This window comes from Bos grunniens, chromosome 15, assembly GCF_055505025.1.
Source record: "Bos grunniens cultivar Pamir isolate PY7600 chromosome 15, Bosgru_T2T1.0, whole genome shotgun sequence".
In the NCBI taxonomy this organism is placed as follows: Eukaryota; Metazoa; Chordata; class Mammalia; order Artiodactyla; family Bovidae; genus Bos; species Bos grunniens.
This window is the reverse complement of record NC_141179.1, coordinates 23,907,356-23,930,103: the sequence shown is the minus strand read 5'-3', so window position 1 is coordinate 23,930,103 and position 22,748 is coordinate 23,907,356. Positions and strand designations below refer to the sequence as shown.

The window sequence follows — 22,748 nt, the reverse complement described above, 5'->3', positions numbered from 1 at the left end:
ATGGTGAAGTTAGCTTGTGTGACCTCAGATCCCCCAATTTTCTGCCTCTCTGTGTTTCTCCCTTCTATGCATAATGAAGTTGAGGACAAATTAGCCATGTTTTTGGATCACAGCAGCAATGGGAATAGACATTTTATTTTTATTTTCCCTTTCCTTGCCAATTGGTAAGCAATTATTTCCTTCAATGTGCCTTCTACATGGGGGATTATTTAATCTAGTAGATTCATCCCTGAATGCCATATCATATGAAACTGATTACTTCTGTATGACTCAATATTATTAACTCTTTATACATCTTGAGGCCACTGACGGGTTCTCTAGGAGTTTGAAAAAATTTCTTTTCATGCATTAAAAGCAAAGAACAACACATTGGTTTTTAGTTTTTTTCAGCTGTGATTGACATTCCCATGTCTCAGGAAGAATTGTTGACAGCAACAAAGACCCTGTTCCTTAAAAAAATTATGGACAGTGATAGATATGAAGGAAACCTGTTCTAATTTGTCAGGGCTTACAAAGGATGCTGAGGACCTTCTGATAGCACTTTAGGAAAGAGGGTTATTGTGGTACTTTATGAGAACCAGCTGTGGAATCAGATTTCATCTCACACCCAGGGTCTTCCACTTACCAGCCATGGGAACTTGGGTGAGTTGCATAAGGTCTTCAAGCTTCACTTGAGTCTCCCAGGGAAGTTTAGACTATTAAGTGAGATGATACGAGCTTAGCATGTTGCACATATCACACGCACAGTTCGTTCTAGCCATTTCATCTTTATTTTTATTCACTGGCATTCTGAAACTGGAACAAAGCAGTGACGTTCTTTTTTGAGGAGAGCAATGTCTGAACACAGCTAGGGTAAGATTGTTAAAACATTTTCTTGTGCCAGGTTTTCAGTTTTCAGGAACCAACGCCACAGATCTAGTAACCTCTGTAAATATATATGAAAGAGATCAGAAGAAAAATCATTTCCAGGGAGCACTATTTTTTTTATGGCAATCTAAATGGTGCTTTAGGGTTTGAAAAAGAAGTTTGGGTTTCTCCTGGTGAATGAAAATAAAAAATGCTTAGAAACAGAAAAACTTGGGATAAATATGTGTTTCCTTTTGTAACTGCTATTTGAAATTCATTAACAACCAGCTCTATTATGGCAGCAGAAGGTATAAAACGAAATGGGCTCCTTTCTCCCATAATCGAGAGAGGCTCTCAGAATCATTTGGAAAGAAAACTCAAATCTAGGCCAGAGCTTATTGGCTGACTGATGAACCACCAATAAATCTTCAAGCAAAAAGAACTTGATGTTGAATCCATTCAAAAAACATTCTTCATTTGATCCTCCTAAAACCGAAGTTATTTAAATATAATTCATTCAAAGTGAGGCAGCTGTCCCAGAAATCAGCAAAAGCCTACTTGTTTCATGTCGGCTTAGTTGTTCTTCTGCTAAAGAAATGAACTTGAGGGTGTGGACACAGCAACCTGGGCCCACTCAGGGATTTTATACAGGGCAGCTGCAGCAGGCACAGCTTCCAGATGGTAGTCTGGAGAAAAGGTGGAGGCTTTAAATTAACTAATGGAACCAGGGGTTGGAAGCAGCAGAGGGAACACTAGAACATGGAGGGATGTGACCTCAGCGATGTCAGGCCATTAAGATGAGGCTTCAGAAATGAGCCTTGGAAGCGGCAATGATTTGGACAGGTTTGGTGACCTTTAAGAAAATGACATGAATATCTAATTAGATGCTCTTCTGCACAGTTACTGCTAAAAGCCCTACACGATCCAGGTTCCCTGCATAAGAAAACTATTCCTGCAGTGGGCAGACCTCGGTCAAGGGGGAAACATCCATCCTTAGGTGAGTTTGGAGAATGAGTCCAAGGCTAAGGAAATGGGAAGCAGGGATGGAGTTAATGCATAGTGGAGGGTATCGCTGCTGTCATGGGATGAGAAAAGGACAGCTTCATAGACAGAAATGTGAGTAGTGGCGAGGTCAGGGTGGAGAAAGAGCTTTCTTAGTTCTATAGGTGAGCCTGGAATATGTCCCCCAGTTTTAGGTCTTTGCATAGCTTTTAAACCCCTTTGGCCCAACTTTGTTGTTTATGTAGAGATTGCTGGAGACTTTTGTCTTCCCAAGATGTTATTCCTCTGACTTTGAAAATCTTTCATGAGTTTAAGGAGCCCTTAGCACAGTCGTGTTTGATTATTTATTAATTTAATCAACAGATGTTTATGGAATATGTATGAGGTACCAGGTACTGTTCTAGGTTTCTGAGATTATGGTGGAGAATAAAACAGGCACCACCCCTGGCCTCAAGAAGTTTACATTCTAGAGAGAGACAAACAGTCAATATACACACAGAAAAATAAAGCAAATGCAAGTAACATATTTTTATGAAGGAAACAAAGAGTTGAGACATAGAAGGGTATGTAGAATGAAGTCTAGGGAAAGAGTCTCAGAGACAGGATACATCATGATGCTGCCATTCTGGAAAGCTTGCCAGCAGTATTTACCAGAATACAATCTGTGTATGTGTGGGATCCAGAGATCTCACTACTGCATATACATGTCGAACATATTCTTGCTCACGTCCATAAGAAAATGCATTCTAGGGTGTTCGTCATGATAATGCTTTTGATAAGAGGGAGTTGGAGGGATCCATCACTAGGGTGAATGATTGCTATCGATTATTGTATTAATAGAACACTAAGAAGCAATGGACAGGATGAACAGGAATGTAGATAGCTCTAAATGTCTTAATGTTGAATAAAAATGTCAGAGAAAAGAAGGAGATTCAAAGAACAACGTACCCTGAAAACACACACTGGAAACATCACAACATATGTAACTGGGATGAATCAGAGCCCGTCAGTCCTCTCTATGGGGAGAGGGGATTGAGAGTGAGGATGAGAGGAGGGGAGGAAAATCTTCTGTAATGGCTTCAGGAAAGAGTCTTAAATGGTAGAGTCATGATGACATGCTATGAATTTAAGAGCGTGATTGACTCAGATCTGCACCTGGGGCTAAAGCAGAACAAAACAAGAGTGAGAGCGAGCCAGCCAGGCTGAGTGCTGGGAAGAATGCTCTGGCTAATGGAGGCAGCTTGTGGAAAAGCCTCAAGGTAGGCAAAGGGCTGGCCTGAAATAGGCCCAGTGATGGTCAAGGGCAATGCGGAAGGATTGACGGAGGAAGTTGGAGATAAAGGCAGGACCTTGATCATACGAGGTCCCTGGGGGCCATGGCGAGAGGCTCAGCTTTTATGGAGAGATCAATGGGAAGCCACTAAAATATTTTAAGCAAAAGAGTGACATGCCTTCATTGATGTTTTAACAGATCAAGTTGTCTATGATGGAAAGTCTGGATAGGAGGAAGCAAGAGGAAAACCAGAGACATCACTGAGGAGGTACTGTAGTCTCCCAGCTGAGAGATGCTGGTGACCTGGACCAAGGTGGCTGTGTACACTGAGGGAAGTGAACACACTTGCACACAAACAAACTCATGGGGCTTTCCTGGCGGTCCAGTGGCTAAGACCCCATACTCCTAATGCAACGGGTAGTGGTTTGATCACGATCAGGGAACTAAGAGCCTGCATGCTACATGGCATGGCCAAATATATGTGCGTGTGTGTGTGTATACACACGTGTGTGCAGGCTCAGTTGCTCAGTTGTGTCTGACTCTTTGTGACCTCATGGACTATAGCCTACCAGGCTCCTCTGTCTGTGGAATTTTCTAGGCAAGAACACTGGAGTGGATTGCCATTTCCTACTCCAAGGGATCTTCTTGATCCAGGGATTGAAGCTGCATCTCCTGCTCTGGCAGGTAGGGCTTCCCTGGTGGCTCAGAGGTAAAGAATTTGCTTGCTTATGCAGGAGACACAGGTTTGATCCCTGGTTTGGGAAGATCCCCTGGAGAAGAAAATAGCAATCTGCTCCAGTATTCTTGCCTGGGAAATCCCTTGGATGGAGGAGCCTGGTGGGCTACAGTCCATAGAGTCGCAAGGAGTAGGGCACGACTTAGGGACTAAATAACAGTAAAACATGAATAGTACCTGGCACCTAAGAAAAAACAAACAACAGAGAACTTACACTCACGTCCACCAAAAAGAGTCTTTCCCATGTCCCACATTTCTACTTTTCCACTGTGAACATAACCCAGTGTTTGTTTCTCTGTTGAATTTCTGTCGGAGAAGCATGAGAATCCAAAATGCCCCCTAGTCCCACCCCAATCCCAGGTTCCTGGCAGCTTTGTGGGCTCATGGGTGTTTGCCTCCTAGTCCTGGACTTTCCCAGACATGAAGGAGTCACACAGGTCTCCCTAAGTATATCTGTGGTCAGGATGCTTTAAGAGCTGGTCCCTGGAACCTCAGTTCAGTTCACTTCAGTTGCTCAGTCGTGTCCAGCTCTTTGCGACCCCATGGATTGCAGCACGCCAGTCTTCCCTGTCCATCACCAACTCCTGGAGCTTGCTCAAAGGTGGCCTGGATTTGATTCGCAGCTCTGCCATTCAGTTACTGGCTGGGTGACCTTGGACAAGTTCTTTTGTGCTCTGTGCCTCAGTTTCCTCATCTGTAAAATGCAGATAGTGATGGTGCCTATTTCATCACCTATTTCTGAATTCTTGTGGCTCAGCTGGCAAAGAATCTGCCTGCAATGCAGGAGACCCTGGTTTGATTCCTGGGTTTGGGGAAGATTCCCTGGAGAAGGGATAGTCTACCCGCTCCAGGATTCTTGGGCTCCCCTGGTGGCTCAGCTGGTCAAGAATCTGCCTGCAATGAGGGAGACCTGGGTTCGATCCCTGGGTTGGGAAGAGCCCCTGGAGAAGGGAAAGACTACCCACTCCAGTATTCTGGCCTGGAGAATTCCATGAACTGTATAGCCCATGGGGTCACAAAGAGTCGGACACGACTGACTGACTTTCACTTCATTTCGCTTCACTTCAGTTTATATAAAAGGCTCAGAACAGAACCTGACATCAAACCCATGTCCTATTAGAGTTTATTATTATTATTAGTGAAGGGAACCGGTTGTTTCCCTCACTGATAGGCCTAGTGATTACAACTCTTCTAGCAAAATACTTTCTGATAAGCATCAGTCAGGGAGCCTGCTGCCCCGTCTCTACCCTGTACCCCACCTACACGTTGAACAACCAAGTTTCTAAAACATGAGGTCATTTTTCCTATAAGCTTCATATTACATGAATAGCCCCGTGCTTCTCAAGGACCAAAAAAGTTCTCGTCGTAAACAAGGCTGAGAATTTTAAAACTTTTCTTAAGTTAAAAGGAATGTGTCATCTGCTGCATCTTTTATGAGTATATTTTTATACTTCTCATCTCATATGAGAGCTCAAGAAAAGCAGGCTTAATACCCATGTAGAGTCCTGCGTTCCATGTTGCTGCTTCAGGTCACACCAATAGACTCAGACATGCTGGACACTGGTGAGGCCGACGTGCCAGCCCACACAGCACCCTGCTGCACATTCACCAGGTGTGGCAGTCATCTAGTGCCTGTCTTTATTTCCTTGCCTTTATTTTCCATCTGAACTCACAGTTTCTGTCTTACCTCTGTGGGATTTTAGGCAATCATTAAGCCATTTGCAGTTGGTTTGAATGACCAGTGGAATTAACGTTGGCCCTCGCTGTTCTTTGCATTTTAAAAGCAAGGTTTTAATCTGAATAGACCTCTAATTTGGTGATTGAGAGTGAGGAAATGCACTTTCCAAACATCTCTGGAGGAGGGCTGGGTTGGACCTTGGGTGCCCTCTGCCCTCCCTTCAGTCCCAGCATCCTTGCATTCCCTGCAGACTTCCTGTGCAGGCGGGGGCTGTGTTGGGCACTTTCTGTGTTTACCCCACATCCTCCCAGCTTGGTTCTTTTTCCAGCCAGTGCAATAGCACCTGCCTGCCATAGGTGTGACCTGCCGGGCCTCTTCCCTACCTCTCCCTTTCTTGCCAGGCTTCTCGGACTTGGGGTACCTGTAGGTGGAGCCTGGACCTGAAGGTGATTAACATCTCTCTGGCCAAGGAGCAATGGAGCCAGTAGGTAGATGCCGTTCTTTCATGTGGACAATACTGGGCACATTCTATTAGCTCCCCAGCATCCTGGTAGGATGAAACCCATGACCCACAGTGGTGACCCAACTTGAGAACTCACCCTTGAATCAGCTGTCCCTCCTCCCTGTTTCTCTCGACACGGTTTCCCACTCCTGTTTCCTTGGACCACTTATCAAAACAGATTACCTGCTTTCAGCAGAACCCAGGCTAAAACAGTCCCAAAGCTAACAGACTTCTACCTAGCCCACTTACTTTTGTGCTTTTCAGGGGAGGATTAGCATGTTGACAGATTATGATCTACAAAGCAGAAATTTGTCAGAGTTTTTATAAAGAAGGTAAGTCCAATTGCTGGAAATGTAATGCAATGAATATTTATTTCAGTTTACCTACTGCTGGGTACAAAGCTGGGCTTTGGGCAGACAATGGTGAATGATCCTCCCGACGTTGTAGCGCAGTGTATATGACTCCAATCGCTCCGCCAACACTGGTCCACACTGGAAAGGAAAGGTGGGCAGATCTTGAGGACACTAAGATTAAGAGCATCCATGCCTAAGGCAAGCTGCCTGGATTCACTTCCTCATCCATTGCGTCCTGGTTGGGTAAATTACCTAAACTCACCAAACCTCCGTTTCTTCCTCTTAAAGTGATCTTAAGACAAAAAGAAAAAAAATGCATGTGACGATCTTACTATGCTGCCTGACACGTAGCCGTGTACAGCCCGGTCTGGGTCTGCAGTGAGGTGTTGATTTCCACGTGATGTGTAAGGGCCATGAGGGTGTTGGCTTTAGACGAGGGGAGATGGCGGGCAGGAGGGTGAAGAGGCTGTTACACCTCAGCCCAGCCTGGGTCCAGTGTTAATATTAGGGACATAGAAAGGATGATTCAGCTAAGAGAAAGATAACCACAATGAATTATTTTAACACACTGTTGACCAGAGATGTATTAACCCCATAGGTGTTGGTTTCTGCAAAAATCCCCTAGTCAATAATGTGTTAACAGATGTGAGACTATTGGCCACTTTCTTATTCAAGCAATTTATATCACGTTGCATGTTCTGAAAGTATAGCATTATGTTTACACATTTAGATGACTTATGTAGGATGACAAATGTGCTCTTAAATGTTGGAAATAATTTTAACTAAAAAATTTACATTCTCATACATTTTGCACCACACTTTGACTAGTTTTGTTTGAATAGCACCTCCCTCTCTCTAATTATCCTCGTCAGTCAAAAGTTTCTTCTACTTTCTACTTGAAACATGTGGCTAATTTGAAGGTGTTCTGGGAAATTTTCTGTCAGCCATTTTGTCAGAGGTAGTCAAGGGGAGAGGTGGAGTTTATAAACTGGAGAAGGGAAAAGGGAGGGAGGAATGTGGGAGAAAGGAGATTTCGTATGAATTCAAGCCGTGGAGCTAGAAAGGCGAGTATAATCCCCCCTGAGAGAGGAGCTTCCTGTCCATGAGCCAAAGAAGCCATCTTGGACACACCCTGTCCCCGCCCGCATCCTCCTGGACACCCGCACCAGCCACCAGGTGCTTTGACATCTCCCTCTCACACTGAGACTTCAGTTCTTCTCAGAAAGGTTTTACATTGTACCCGCGAAACTGAAAGGTAGATACTTCTCCTTTGCATCTACCCACCCCTATCTCTGTACTCCTATCCAAGCTACTATTCTCCTGAGGCAACAGTGAAGTTATTTTTGGCTAAGGAGGTCATTCCCAGCACACCACCAGAGGAGCAGATGTGGGGTGGGCCAGAGGAATGGGTGGGTAGGTGGAGCTGGCATGAGGGGCATCTGGCAGTGTCGGGCTGGATTACAAGGAAGTGAGGGGCTTAAGAAACTCTCTTTCTTCCCAGAAGTCTCTGACTGGTGTTTTATAGACACTCAACACTTCCTCAAATGAACCAGAGAGTTGAAGTAATCAGATGATTCTCCTTCAGATGAATGGTTTGTTGTATCATTTGTAGGTGTAAAAAGATTTATTAACTCATAATTTTATCAAGTAGTAAAGTGTGAGTAAATGTTTTAATAAGGTCACTAATTCCATTACAGTATGTTGTGCTTAATAGCCTTTAAAGGTGAAATAAAATTATCAGCTCTTAGTTACTTTCCTCCAATTTTCTGTAGACTTAATGAGGGGTTTTCTAGAAGCCCATGCTGCCTTCATCCCCCTTCCCACTTCCTCACTCTCCCCACCTCCATAGGACTCTGCTGCATTCAAGACAACATACAGTGTTGTGGTCAGAATTAACATTCCAGGGTAAGAAAGATTAAAATTAGAATCCTAGCTTAACTACTCAGTACCCATGTGACCCTGGATAAGTTTCTTATCCTGTCTAAATCCTGACTGAGCCTCAGGATGCTCACCTGTAAAATGGGATCATGATCCTACCTCCTGATGTTCCTCCTAAAGATGAGATCATTAATGCGTGTGTTAATAAAGTACCTGGAGGGAGAGTGAGCTCACTGAATGTTAGCTATCGTATTAGTTGTATGTTGCCATGGGACAGATTACCCCAACTTAATCCGGGCACAACTAGGTTATGTGCCTCTGCCTCAGAGTCCCTGAGAAGCCTATGATAAAGGTGTCAGCCGGGCTGCAGTCTCATCCAGAGGCTTGACTGAAAGACGATCAGCTTTTAAGCTCACTCTCACGGCTGCTGGTGAGATTCTAGTCCCCATGGGCTGCTGTTGGCTGAAGGGCTTCCTCCATTCTTTGACATGTGGATGTCCCCATCATGCACTTCAAACAGGGCAGCTGGCTTCCAACAAGAGTGAGCAAGCAAGAGGGCAAGAGAGAGCCAGCAAGACAGAGAACAGTTTTTTGTAACCTAATTTCTGGAATAAAATTTCATCATATTGCCATCTTCTATTCATTAGAAGCAAGTCATTAGGTCTAGGTCACATTCAAGGGGAAAGGGTCATATAAGGTGCAGACACCAGGAAGTAGGGATCTTTAGGAGATGTTTTAGAAGCTTCCTACACAGGTATGGGTGTTATTATTACCAAGTAACTTAGATTTAACATATTTTAATTTAACATATTAACATATGATACTGTTGAAAAGTTTTCAACAGTATCTTGAAAAGTTTTCTACTTGAAAGCCTCTACTTGAAAAGTTTTCTCAATTCCCCTTTGTTTATCCTAAAAGTTTCACATGCATTGTGCAGCATAGAAGGCTTTACAGTCCATGTCCCTTTACTCCTCTGGGTTGTCTCCTATCACTCCCCATGGATCCCTTTAGTCTTCGTGCATGCATGCTAAGTCAGTTCAGTCGTGTTCGATTCTTTGTGACTCTATGGACTGTAGCCCATCATATTCCTCTGTCTGTGGGATTCTCCAGGCACAAACACTGGAGTGGGTTGCCATACTCCCCTCCAGTGGATCTTCCCAACCCAGCAATCAAACCAGTGCCTCCTGAGTCTCCTGCATTGGCAGGCAGGTTCTTTATGACTAATGCCACCAGGGAAGCCCCCTTTAGCCTACTGTACCTCTATTTCTCATACTGTCTAAACACGCCAGGTTCTAAGAGCTTCCAATGTTCCCCCTTAGATTCATAATGATGTTCCAGGAGACTTATGTCATTGAAAAAGATGACGGTGTCTGTTTGAATTCCTAATTTTTTATAAAAAAAAATAAATGCATACAATTATTTACATATTTTCCTCTTTCACAACAGAACTAGGAGCCTTTGAGTACATAGCAGATAAGCATGTGAGGTTTGAGAGTCAAAAGAGGTTTGGAGGTGTCCCCGTGCATATTCATGCTTCTGTGATTGCTTTCGCCTCTCTATTCTGTTTGGTGGACTCATCCTGATCCTTTAGAGTCACACTGAGCTGTCATCTTCTTTTGGTGAGCACATATCCAAGCTCCTCAAGGCTGACCTCTTCCCCTATCTCTTCTCTTCCTCCGTCTCTTCTCTGTTTCCCCCATAGCATTGTGGATAATCCCCTCTTAGAGACCTTTTGTTACAGACAATGTATATAGAAAGTGTCCCACAGAATCCTAGAATCCCACATGGTGTTGGGGATGGAGATGGGGTGAGTTAATTTCTTAAAGGGTGGTCTTTTCAGTTTGTGTTACCTACCCTGCCTACAGCTGCCTGCTGTGCACAGGGAGCTGTAGGCAGGGTAGGTATTTTTTCCACTCATGGACCGTGTTGCTCACAGCATCCCTGTCTTGAGGATGGACCCTGTCTCAAGGGTAGTTCACCTCTGCAGGAGTGCTGGGCCTGTCTTATAGGTAACGTGCCCAAGTGCATCAGGCAGCAGGTGGTGGAGCTGGGAAGCAAACCTTGCCAGCATCAATTGTCTGGCCTTTGCTTTTGCTGTCTGCAGCACACAGCTCCAAACACTGGCAGGAGGGTTACTTTTTAAGCAGCTCTTGCAGTCAGCCCTTTGGTTTCTGACAGACAGGCGCTTCAAAGGCATGAGGAAGACATAGGATTTTTCCGTGCTTCAAAACTGTTTGAAAACCAATTCAGAGTCAAAAATGCTTCCCTAAGGAGCACTTACCAGCAATTCTTACTGTCCCTGTCAATCAGTCGCACATTCGCCCTTTTTCTCTGCATCTTTCTAGAATGACATATTTGCTTGTGTCGGGTCACTATGTTTTTTTTTTTTTTTGTCTTCAAACGTCCCCTTGTTACTTGGGTTTACTAGAGTCTATTACATATTTGTCTCTCACTTGCAGATTCTGGACTTCCTGCATAGTGAAGTCTTTCTCTAATTCTATAAAAACAGACATTTCAGAATGGAAATGGACCCACGATGTTGTTGTTATTTTTGCCAGGCACCCTGCTTCTTTTGGGAATGGTACTTCTCCCATGCTGCAAGACCCTGGTGAAAGACACACATTAAGGTGCCTTAAGCCTGCCCCACTTATAGGCATAGACCTGTGATCTGGTCCATGACCTGTGACCCATGATCATGCCCCTCTGTGTGGCATCAGTTGTAGAAGTGAGAGCAAGGCCTAAGCTGAGCACTCAGAACTATTTGGGTTGACAAACAGAACTTGGAGAAAAAGAAATGTTGTGGTTGTTAAGCTGGGATTAAATAAATCTGCTGCTGGTGGGGGAGCCTTTTTATCTGTCAGGTGGAGAGAGGTGGGCTGCAAAAGAAGCCCACGGTGCCTAATGCTAGAACCTCTCCTGCGGTTCTCAGCTGTGTATGCTAATTAATTACCTTTTATTCCTGAAACTAGTTAGAATAGAGATTTAATCTTTTGATAGCCCAAAGTCATGCTTAATACAGACGTCAGGGATGGAAAGTCAATTTCAACTCATTTGCAAACCACAAGAATTGCCAGACAAAATACAGGATTTCCAGCTACATTTGAGTTTCAGATAATGAATATTTTTAGTTGTGTATATATATATGAAAAGTGTGAAAGTGTTAGTCACTCAGTCATGTCTGACTCTGTGACCCCATGGACTGTAGCCCACCAGGCTCTTCTGTCCACGGGATTCTCCAGGCAAGAGTACTGGAGTGGGTTGCCATTCCCTTCTAAAGGGGATCTTCACAATGCAGGGATCAAACCCAGGTCTCTTCCATTGCAGGGAGATTCTTTACTATCTGAGCCACCAGGGAAGCCCATACATATATGACCCATATATTACATGGGACACACATGTACCCGAACACTGTTGTTCCTACAGACTGCATGCAGCACACCAGCCTTCCCTGTCATTTCTCTGTCTCCCAGAATTTGCTGAAACTCAAGTCCATAGAGTCGATGATGCCATCCAACCATCTCCTCCTCTGTCGCCCCCTTCTCCTCCTGCCCTCAGTCTTTCCCGGCATCAGGGTGTTTTCCAATGAGTCCACTCTTTGCATCAGGTAGCCAAATTATTGGAGTTTCAGCTTCAGCATGAGTCATTCCACTGAATATTCAGAGTGGATTTCCTTAAGGATTGACTAGTTTCATCTTCTTGCTGTCCAAGGAACAAAGCATTACTCATTGTTTGTTTGAAGTTCAAATGTAACCACGCATCCAATATTTTTATTTACTAAGTAAAAAGCAGTAATGGTTGCTTGTAATACTATGTTGAGGATTCTGAGGCCAAGGTTTGCCTCACTGGAAAAGAGTATGGTTATTGATGAATGATGTCTGCTGTGTGTGTGCAACCAGAGAAAGGTAGCATGTATGCCATACATATAACATCCCTGGTTTGTCCCAAGTATTTAGAAATGTTTTCTTCTGCAGCCATAGATAATGCAGTTTATTTTAATAATAGTATAAATAGTGGTAGCTGCCATTTGTTGAGTCCCTTTACTCTGACAGCCTTACATATGTTATCTAATTGAATCCTTGTGACACTATTTTATTGACTGTATTCACAACTGAGACTCAGAGAAGTTAGAATTTTCACAGACAGTATAAATGCCAGAGCTGGTATTCAAACCCATGTCTGTATGACACCAAAGTTCATGCTCTTTCCGATTCATCATTCTGCGGGAGGCAAATATTGTCCTAACAGCATATACGAGGAAGTCATCTTAAAGTGTTATTTTGCAAATTGCTATATAAACACTTATAAATCCAGTTCTTGGCCCAAAATGGTAAACTGTCCTTTCACGACAAAGAGCAGCAATTCAACAACAAATTGGAGCCTCGTATGAGGCAGTATTTTGGCAAACAGATTTCAACAGTTGACACCAGAGGACTGCCAATTGTGAAAACTGATTTCAAGCTATAAATGACTATGTAAAACCAGTGTTATGACAAGGTGGGAGGGGAGCTGTTTACCATGGAGCAGGTGGGGCGCTGGACAAGCCCCACACAAAATTTAGAGCTAGCTGTTAGTGGGGCTAGAAGGTTTATGGGTCTCAGTTATTTGCATGAGCTGATATGTACAAGAGCATTTGTGATTTGGTAGATGAAGGAAGAAAATAGTATGTGTATTATATTTTAACTTTTCATGTATTTGACATTCAATATTTTTAAGCTATAAGACAGGGAGACAATAGACAGGCAACAATGCTGGGTGTTGGATAGGATGGCATCCATCTCACATTCTATTTCATAAGAGACAGAAGTTAAAGGAAAATCTTGTGACTTGGGCATAAGCAGTGAGAGTTGGGGAGAAGGCAATGGCACCCCACTCCAGTACTCTTGCCTGGAAAAATCCCATGGACGAAGGAGCCTGGTAGGCTTCAGTCCATGGCATCGCTAAGAGTCAGGCACGACTGAGCGACTTCACTTTCACTTTTCACTTTCATGCACTGGAGAAGGAAATTGCAACCCACTCTAGTGTTCTCACCTGGAGAATCCCAGGGATGGGGGAGCCTGGTGGGCTGCCGTCTATGGGGTCACAAAGAGTCAGACACGACTGACACAACTTAGCAACAGCAGCAGCAGCAGCAGTGAGAGTTGGACTATGAAGAAAGCTGAGCACCGAAGAATTGATGCTTTTGAACTGTGGCATTGGAGAATACTCTTGAGGGTCCCTTGGACTGCAAGGAGATCCAACCAACCCATCCTAAAGGAGATCAGTCCTGGGTGTTCACTGGAAGGACTGATGCTAAAGCTGAAACTCCAATACTTTGGCCACCTGATGCAAATAGGAAAAGGAGTACATCAAGGCTGTATATTGTCACCCTGCTTATTTAACTTCTATGCAGAGTACATCATGAGAAATGCTGGGCTGGAAGAAGCACAAGCTGGAATCAAGATTGCTGGGAGAAATATCAATAACCTCAGATATGCAGATGACACCACCCTTATGGCAGAAAGTGAAGAGGAACTAAAAAGCCTCTTGATGAAAGTGAAAGAGGAGAGTGAAAACGTTGGCTTAAAGCTCAACATTCAGAAAACGAAGATCATAGCATCTGGTCCCATCACTTCATGGCAAATAGATGGGGAAACAGTGTCAGACTTTGTTTTTTGGGGCTCCAAAATCACTGCAGATGGTGACTGCAGCCATGAAATTAAAAGACACTTACTCCTTGGAAGGAAAGTTATGACCAACCTAGACAGCATATTCAAAAGCAGAGACATTACTTTGCCAACAAAGGTCCGTCTAGTCAAGGCTATGGTTTCTCCAGTGGTCATGTATGGATGTGAGAGTTGGACTGTGAAGAAAGGTGAGTGCAGAAGAATTGATGCTTTTGAACTGTGATGTTGGAGAAGACTCTTGAGAGTCCCTTGGACTGCAAGGAGATCCAACCAGTCCATTCTCAAGGAGATAAGTCCTGGGTGTTCATTGGAAGGAATAATGCTAAAGCTGAAACTCCAATACTTTGGCCACATCATACGAAGAGTTGACTCATTGGAAAAGACCCTGATGCTGGGAGGGATTGAGGGTAGGAAGAGAAGGGGATGACAGAGGATGAGATGGCTGGATGGCATCTCCGACTCGCTGGATGTGAGTCTGAGTGAACTCTGGGAGTTGGTGATGGACAGGGAGGCCTGGAGTGCTGTGATTCATGGGGTGGCAAAGAGTTGGACACGACTAAGCGACTGAACTGAACTGAACTGATGCGAAGAGCTGACACATTTGAAAAGACCCTGATGCTGGGAAAGATTGAGGGCAGGAGGAGAAGGGGACGACAGAGGATGAGATGGTTGGATGGCATCACCGACTCGATGGACATGGGTTAGGGTGGACTCCGGGAGTTGGTGATGGACAGGGAGGCCTGGCGTGCTGCGGTTCATGGGGTCACAAAGAGTCGGACATGACTGAGTGACTGAATTGAACTGAACTGAATGCTATTTTCACTTGCTTTTGAACTGTGGTGCTGGAGAAGCCTCTTGAGAGTCCTTTGGACAGCAAAGAGATCAAACCAGTCAGTCCAAAAGGAAATCAACCCTGAATACTCATTGAAAGGATTGATGCTTAAGCTGAAGCTCCAATACTTTGGCCACCTGATGGGAAGAGCGGACTCATTGGAAAAGTCCCTGAGGCTGGAAAAGATTGAAGGCAGAAGGAGAAGGGGATGACAGAGGATAAGCTGGTTGGATGGCATCACCAATTGAATGGACATGGACTTTGGCAAACTCCTGGAGAGAGTAGGGGACAGGGAGGCCTGGCATGCTACAATCCATGGGGTCACAAAGAGTTGGACATGACTTAGCGACTGAACAACAACAACAATGCTATTTTAGGCCCAATGGAAAAAGGAGGCATGAAGTCATGGAAGGCCATGGTTTCCACATTGATATGTTACCCGGTACCTCTCTGGGACCTGAGGACTGGAGGCTGGGAATCATTTAAAGGCAGCACTTTTGGCTTGAATATTTTCATTCTTAAGAAGAGTTGGATTAGCCCTTGCGATGGCATGACTTCCTGGAGCTATTGCCTGTGCCCAGGACACTGACAATGGGGCTGGGCATCATGGGTGATGACGGTGACAGAGAGATGCATGAGCACATGCCCATGACAATGCTTCGATGTACCTGGAGGCCTTCTCAGGAGGTCTGGAGGCCCAAGGGAACAGAAAGTCTTAAACAATTAGGGTTAATGGGTTATCTTTTATACCTACAGACCACTATGGTTTGGGGCACCCAGTGGACAAACATGAAGACTAACAGGAGAAAAAGGATAGGATAAAGAAAAGGAAACTTTGGCAAAAAATAAAGGCTTGAATAACCTCAACAGAGACAAGGAAATTGAAATGCTGGATTAAGGCATTCCCAACCAGTGAAGGAAAAGAGAAATCTAAGAAGGAAAATATAATTTCCTTTCTTCTCACCTGATCTAGGGGAGGAATAGCTGTCTTCATCTTTCTCCCAAGTGTTCTGAAATCCATGGCCTGACCCAGGTGATGACCTTCTCTCCCAGTAATAGCTGGGGCTTTGTTATCAGGTATCGAAATAATGTATGTCCTTTTCTTTTTAACTTTTTTTATGAGATCATTGTCACCTTTAGTGTGTTCTGTTTTAAGACTGCAGAGTGAGTTCTGAGATTGGAAGATGCCATTAACATTTCTCTACCGTTGCAGGTTGTCCCTGGGGCATTTTTATTTTATTATTCCAAATCTTATGAATGGGATGAATATTTCATCGTGCTTGTTACACAACAATCCTTAATATCTACTATCAAGCTCTAATTTCCCCAAAGGCTCTACACTCCCAAATATGGCTTAGCCTTCCACCTGCTGGGCCTATGTCCTTTTAGACCTATGAGCTAGGCACAATCAGCATTTCTGCGAAAGAAGAAAGGAGAAACTTAAACCAGCCAAGAGCTCACTGCAGAGTAGCTTTGGTTTTTTGCAAGCTTAAAAGGAGTATTGGCATTTGCAACAGCAGGGACAAATTAAATGGGATATTTTTCATGATTTAGAGCTACATCATGAGTGAAAAACCAGTTTCCTCAGTCAGAATGCCTTCTGGAAACATATTACCTTTCCCAAAATTCCCCACCAGCTTCCAGCAGCTGACAGAATAGGTACAACCTCCCCGCCTGACATTTAAGGTCCTCTGGGCCACGGTTCACACAGTTCCCCTCAACTTCCTTTTATGCCCTTCACAGTAAAGAAACCAATCTGTTCACTATTCCCTGAACCTTCTTGTTTCTGACACTTTTCTAGACTTTCCTTCCACCGAGATGACTGGTTCTTCCTGCCCAGTTCATACCTCTTTCTCCGTTGGACCTTTGCGATGTGAACAGCAGGAAATTCACTGCTTCTTGCTTGGAATTTCTAGAACACAGACTCTCAAGTGGACCTGAGCACTTGTTTCATGCTTCTATCCATGACTACTTTATCTCCCCCACTAGGTGTAATTTATGTAAATCTAAGACCCACATTCCGATCTTCTTTGTGGGGGCCCTTCTCCTCTCTTGACAAGGCTGATGACAGACCGCTGGACACATCAAAGCTGCAGTGACAGGGATGAAAGTACAAGAAAAGCAGTTTCTGGAGATTTGGGGACAGCAGTGGTCAAGTCTCTTTTGCACCTGGAAAATCAGGTCTGGGTGACCTCCTGGGGCTGCAGTGTCAACTCTCCCTCCCCTGCTGCAGAGAAGCTCCCTGGGGGATGTTGGGGTGTGTGAGCCCTGACCTGTGACCTTGGGTTAGGGGAGGAGGCTGAGGAGGCACAGTGTGATGGGCTGTTTTGTAGGCAGCTCTCCCAGAGCAGAGGGTGGACGATTCCATAACTTTAGCCAACTCCTCTATAAATATGTTTTGATTAGAAGGAAAACCAAATGAAGGGATGGGACCTTCCTAAGACAAGCATATTACTGTTGTGGGAACGTGGATGCAGAAGAGATGATCTACAGAGCACCTCAGAGGCATCACTGCTCTGAGGGTCATGAAGGATAATGTATTAGCCTGTACCAAATTCAGGTTTGCTTTTGAAGTCTGTGTCTATTTCTGTTTTGCAAGTAAAATTATCTATACCATTTTTCTAGATTCATATATATACATTAATACATGATACTTGTGTTTCATCTTTCTGACTTCACTCTGTATGCCACTTTTGAGGCCCATCCACATCTCTACAAATGATCCAATTACATTCCTTTTTATGGCTGAGATATTCCATTGTATATACATATCACATCTTTATCTATTCCTCTATTGAGGGAGATTTAGGTTGATTCCATATCTTGGCTATTGAGAACAAATGTATGGGCACCAAGAGGAGAAATGGAGGAGTGGGATGAATTGAGATTGACATATACATACTGTGGATAAAATAGATAACTGATGAGAATCCACTGTGTAGCTCAGGGAACTCTACTCAGTGCTCTGTGGTGACCCAAATGGGAAGGAAATCCAAAAAAGAGGAGATATATGTATATATACACATTCACTTTGCTACAATGCAAAAACTAACACACATTGTAAAGCAACTATATTCCAATAAAAATTAATTTGAGAAAATAGAGGCTTGCATAACCATTGACTTCCTTTGCAACTCATCAGCTAGCCTCATCCACCTAGCCCCTTTGTGATACTGGTCTAATATGAGAGATTAAAGTACTCTCTCCTCCATATTCGTCACTACAGAGAAAAACAGTCTACGTGTTTGGCCCAACTCAAGACTGCCTCGTTTTTAAGAAGGTTGGGAAGCCTTATCAATTGCCTCCTTTACAATGCTTTTCGCCTTCAGATGCTTTTTATTCCAATTGACTTATCAATTGGAATCATCAGTTGGGTACTGGAGATTATGCTAAGTTAGTATTCAATGGGTTCTAAACTGCTCCGCTGTGGATTAGACTATGGCACTCATTCCTGATTTAAACAGTAAATTGGATCACTATTTGCCAGCACGGTGATTTGTGCTTTGGCAGCCTTTGAAGATCCATAAGTAAACTAGTAGATTTCCCTGACACTATAATCGGCCTTACTATCTAGAGTCATCACACATTTTTCTTATACGTTGAATTAATATAGAGAAGCAGAATGGTTGATGGTTTCATTTATTGTCCCATTAATGAAACATAAAACAGATGTGTGAAGCACTGTCTTAGAAACAGAAACTGCATTACAAATTATTTATCTGCAGAAATCATGTCCTGAATGTAAGGTGTGAACAAAATATAGTTTTTCTCTTGACAGTACTAGGTCAAACTATATTAAAAATCCCATTAAGCATAGAGTCTCCTGCTGCCATTAAATATAAAACATAATTTGTTCTCTGAGTTCTGCATAACATTAAACTCTTGTAATATCAACAGTACTTCGGACCCACTTGTGTGTGACTTCCACTTTCTTTTTTTCCTGGTCACGTCCCAGGCAGTTCCCTAGAAGACAAGAAGACGAGAGAAACATATGTACTGCCTTACGTCCTCCCTGTAAAGACCAGGCTGGCAATGAAGTGTTGTTGGAGGAAGTAAAGTCAGCCAGAGAAACTTGGCAGCTGACTCTGGTACTGAGGGAACGTGTCCATCACCTCGATTTTCATCCTTTAATATGCAGAGGAAAACATGGCACACTAAACTCAGGAGGGAATATCAAACAGCCTTCTAGAAAGCCTTGGCAAGACCACAAGAGAGAGACTGTAAATTCTGATGCTTTTCTTGACTTGGATGGTTAGGAAAGCTGGAGGGACCGGGTACTCGGGGTAAGTTTTATTCTCGTACAACAATGCTCAGCACCAGCGCCTTAGTAAGGAAGGGAGGGTAACGGATAAATGGGAGGTAAGGCTGATGTGACTCAAAATATTCTGCAAACCACACCTTTGAGAGCCTTCTCTCAGCTCTTCTTAATGGTCACTCAAAGTGTTCGTGGATATTCTGGGCAAAAAGCATGTGGGGCCATTTCCCAGGCAGCACTCCCAAGTAAGCCTTAATTTCTTTCTCTGGATTCCTATTCCTAGAACTTGCCCTTACACTGAGTCTCTGTACAGTCTGGTCTCAGGCATGGCATCAACAACCTTCACCTGTTCCGCTTACAGAGAGTCTATGGGTTCTAGCCTCAGAGTCCACGTCCAGCTCTGGTTGCCACCCCCTAATCCAGTTTGCAGCTTTGCTTGCTCCCTGCATGGTGAGCCAGGACCACTCTCCTCTGTGCAATCCTAGTACCTTTTACATGCACGCGATGTCAGATTTAAACTATTTTATCATAATTTACATACAGTTAAACATATGTCCTTTCGTAAGCACAGTCATTTAGAAGAGGGACTTCCAAGAGTGTGTTTATTAGTACCTCTCATAGCACCTGCTATATAATATTCAATAGATCCTCAATAAAGAAACAATGATTGAATGTTTGAATGAATGATTATATTGTGGAGGGGGGCATTTCCCCTATATCAGTTCAGTTCAGTTCAGTTTAGTCACTCAGTCATGTCCGACTCTTTGTAACCCCATGAACCACACCACGCCAGACCTCCCTGTCCATCATCAACTCCAGGAGCTTACCCACATAGCCATCCCTATATAACACAAATGAGGGGAAAATGAGATTTGCCAGGAAACCTACTTACAGGAATGTCAAAACTGGTCTATTGCCCAGAGCCTTAACTCTTGGCTTTCTGTTTACAGACAGGAATCATACTCAGGCACTCTGGCTCATGAGGAGCCATTTCCCATCAAAACTGATGATCATCTTAAAAAATAAATATTTCATTGTGGTAAATAGTTTGGGTTTTAGTAGTTTGACTTTAAATAGGAGAAGGACATTTGTGCATGATCCATTAAAACAAAATTATTGTGTTATACTGTACACATCGGAAAGTCAAAAACCCCTTTGCTTCAGGAACTCATGACCCAGTTGGGAAGCAGACCTGTAGATAGGATGGGTAGAAGACCTGGATGTGATATGTAAAGAAATTGTTTGTTATAAGATAATGCAATGCCCCAGTAGAGATGAATGTGATGCATTGCTGAGGCAGCCTAGAAGAAGGAGTCCATGGGTTCATAAAAGATTGACCCAGGAGGGGGCTGGAGCAAACGAATGCATGGTTAGCGCACTTCAGCTATGTTAAACAAAAAGAAGGGAAGAAAGGAGGGATGGGGAGGGGAGGAAAGAAAGAAGGGAAGGAAGAAGAGAGGAGAGAGAGAAGGGGAGGATGGGAAGGAGGAAAGAAGAAAGAAAGAAAAGGAAGGAAGAGAACGAAAGAAAAGGAAGGAAGAGAACGAAAGAAAAAGTGTATATTAACTGTTATAAGGATGAAATCGCTGGTAATGTCCGCCATTCACTTGTCTGCTCTCATTACCTTTACTTTACAATTATGTCCACTGCTAAGTAATTACACGTGAGAGCCTACAACAGATGGTAAATGATTACTTTTTACCAATGGTCCGAGCCCATGTTTTTACTCTCAGTGATAATTAATGGCCAGGCAGTACTGACACTAGCAATACACTGCAGCAGAAGTCCTGCTGCCTGGAATCTTCTGCACATTGACAAGAGCCCAGGAGAAGGCAGACGAAGACATAAGAAAGAAGGGGTACCGCCAGGGAGCAGAACAGGATTTGGATCAGATGTGAAAGCCAATGGCCGAGTGTCTGGTTGTGCTGCTTCCTCTTGCTGGCTTTAAGATTGGTAGCCACTCACAGCAGAGAAGGCGATGGCACCTCACTCCAGTACTCTTGCCTGGAAAATCCCATGGATGGAGGAGCCTGGTAGGCTGCAGTCCATGGGGTCGCTGAGGGTCGGACATGACTGAACGACTTCACTTTCACTTTTCACTTTCATGCATTGGAGAAGGAAATGGCAACCCACTCCAGTGTTCTTGCCTGGAGAATCCCAGGGACGGGGGAGCCTGGTGGGCTGCCGTCTATGGGGTCGCACAGGGTCGGACATGACTGAAGTGACTTAGCAGTAGCAGCAGTCACTCACAGTGCACTCAAGACTCTAATCAAACTCTTAGGAATGTATTTGTCCCAGCAATTTAGACACATTTTAAAAACTTCATGACCCCCCTTAAGAAAATAAATCCTGGGCCATGAACCCCAAAATCTTTGCAGGCAGAGAAATCAGGCTCATCCCACATCACATCCTGCTTGTGACAGAGGTGTTTGGGGACAGTGGGTCAGAGAGACAAAACCAGACCTCGGAATAAAGGTAAGGTGATAGTTTGATTCAGAAGTGTTTCTCGTGGGGCTGAACTCCGGGCCGGAGGTACCTTTCAAGGCTGCAGCAGACACTCTGGGGAGACCAAGCGTGGGTGGACCTTCCATTGGTGGGGAGGGCACACCTCTCGTTACTAGAAGTCATTCAATGTCGAACACATGGAAAAGGTGGAGGTTCTTTGGTGTCATTCCACCAGAAGGGAAAGATTTACAGTTTCATGGACCATGAGAGATGGCCTGAAACCACTCCCTTTCACCTACTGCTGGTCACTCAACCCACCAAATCAGAAGGTGAACCCTCTCTGAACACAAAATATTCCACAGGCAGTCGGAAGCTTTTCTCTTTTCCCAACTGTGTCTACTCAACTAGAAACGAGCCTGTTGTCAGTGATCCTCCTTTCTGTAAAAGCTTCTCTTAAAACTCTTCTCTTTGTTTCTTTGACCTATCAACTTTGAGCAGATGCTTCCCCCTCACCGCTGCTTCGACAACTGAAACATCTGCTGTGAGTGCCCGGAGCCTCTCAGAGAGCGAATCCTCTTCTGAAGAGACGTCTGATGGGTCTAAACTTCAGCACGAAACCGCCAGCTTCTGGTCCCCAGCCGAGGAAAATCGATCCATTTCCCCTTTCAGGAGCAGTGATGTGAATACTAGGCAGTTTGTGTTTAATGGGGTCCCTAGAGCTTGTGGGCGGAGTTGCTAGTCTTCATTTCTCTGGTGCCAGGGGTTCATGGCTAACAGGAAGAACAGAGTGGGAAAGAAGAGACCACACTCTCCTTTCTGCTGCAAACTCTGGAAACGTTGAGGATTCAGGACATGTAGAGGAGGAGCCCTGATTGTGAAAAACAGTTTGAAGAACTGCTGGGCTGCTGTTTGCCATCTTGCTAATGACTCCCGGGCTGATATTCAGGTCCTGTTTTTGCCACCATGGAGGATAAACATTTATTTATTTTTTTCCTGTTGTTTTTTTTTAAACTGACATATTTTTGATGTATAATGTTGTGTGAAAGTATACAGCAAAGTAATTCAGTTAAAAACATACATATATATAGTTACATTCTTTTTCAGATTCTCTTCTGTTATAGTTTTTACAAGATATTGAAAATAGTTCTTGGTTCTATAAAGTAGGTCCTTGCTGTTGATCTATTTTGCATTATTTTTAAATTAGTTAAATTTGTAAAATTTTCAACATTTTTACTGATGCACAGTTGATTTCAAATGTTGTGCTAGTTTCTGCTGTATAGCAAAG

General features: G+C 43.8%; 1 long non-coding RNA gene across 8 annotated transcripts; it reads left to right on the top strand.

Annotated features, from left to right (window-relative positions):
- The first annotated feature begins 540 nt into the window (after positions 1-540).
- Positions 541-22,748, top strand: LOC147357446 (uncharacterized). 8 transcript variants are annotated; one of them, XR_015141835.1, is made up of 7 exons: positions 541-642; positions 3,320-3,389; positions 5,937-6,023; positions 6,302-6,369; positions 18,719-19,046; positions 21,397-21,493; positions 21,962-22,748. It is a non-coding gene; the product is annotated as an uncharacterized LOC147357446 (long non-coding RNA). The 8 variants fall into 8 exon arrangements; XR_015141831.1 differs by lacking the exon at positions 541-642 and adding an exon at positions 1,565-1,843 and having other exon boundaries at positions 5,937-6,019; XR_015141830.1 differs by lacking the exon at positions 541-642 and adding an exon at positions 1,565-1,843.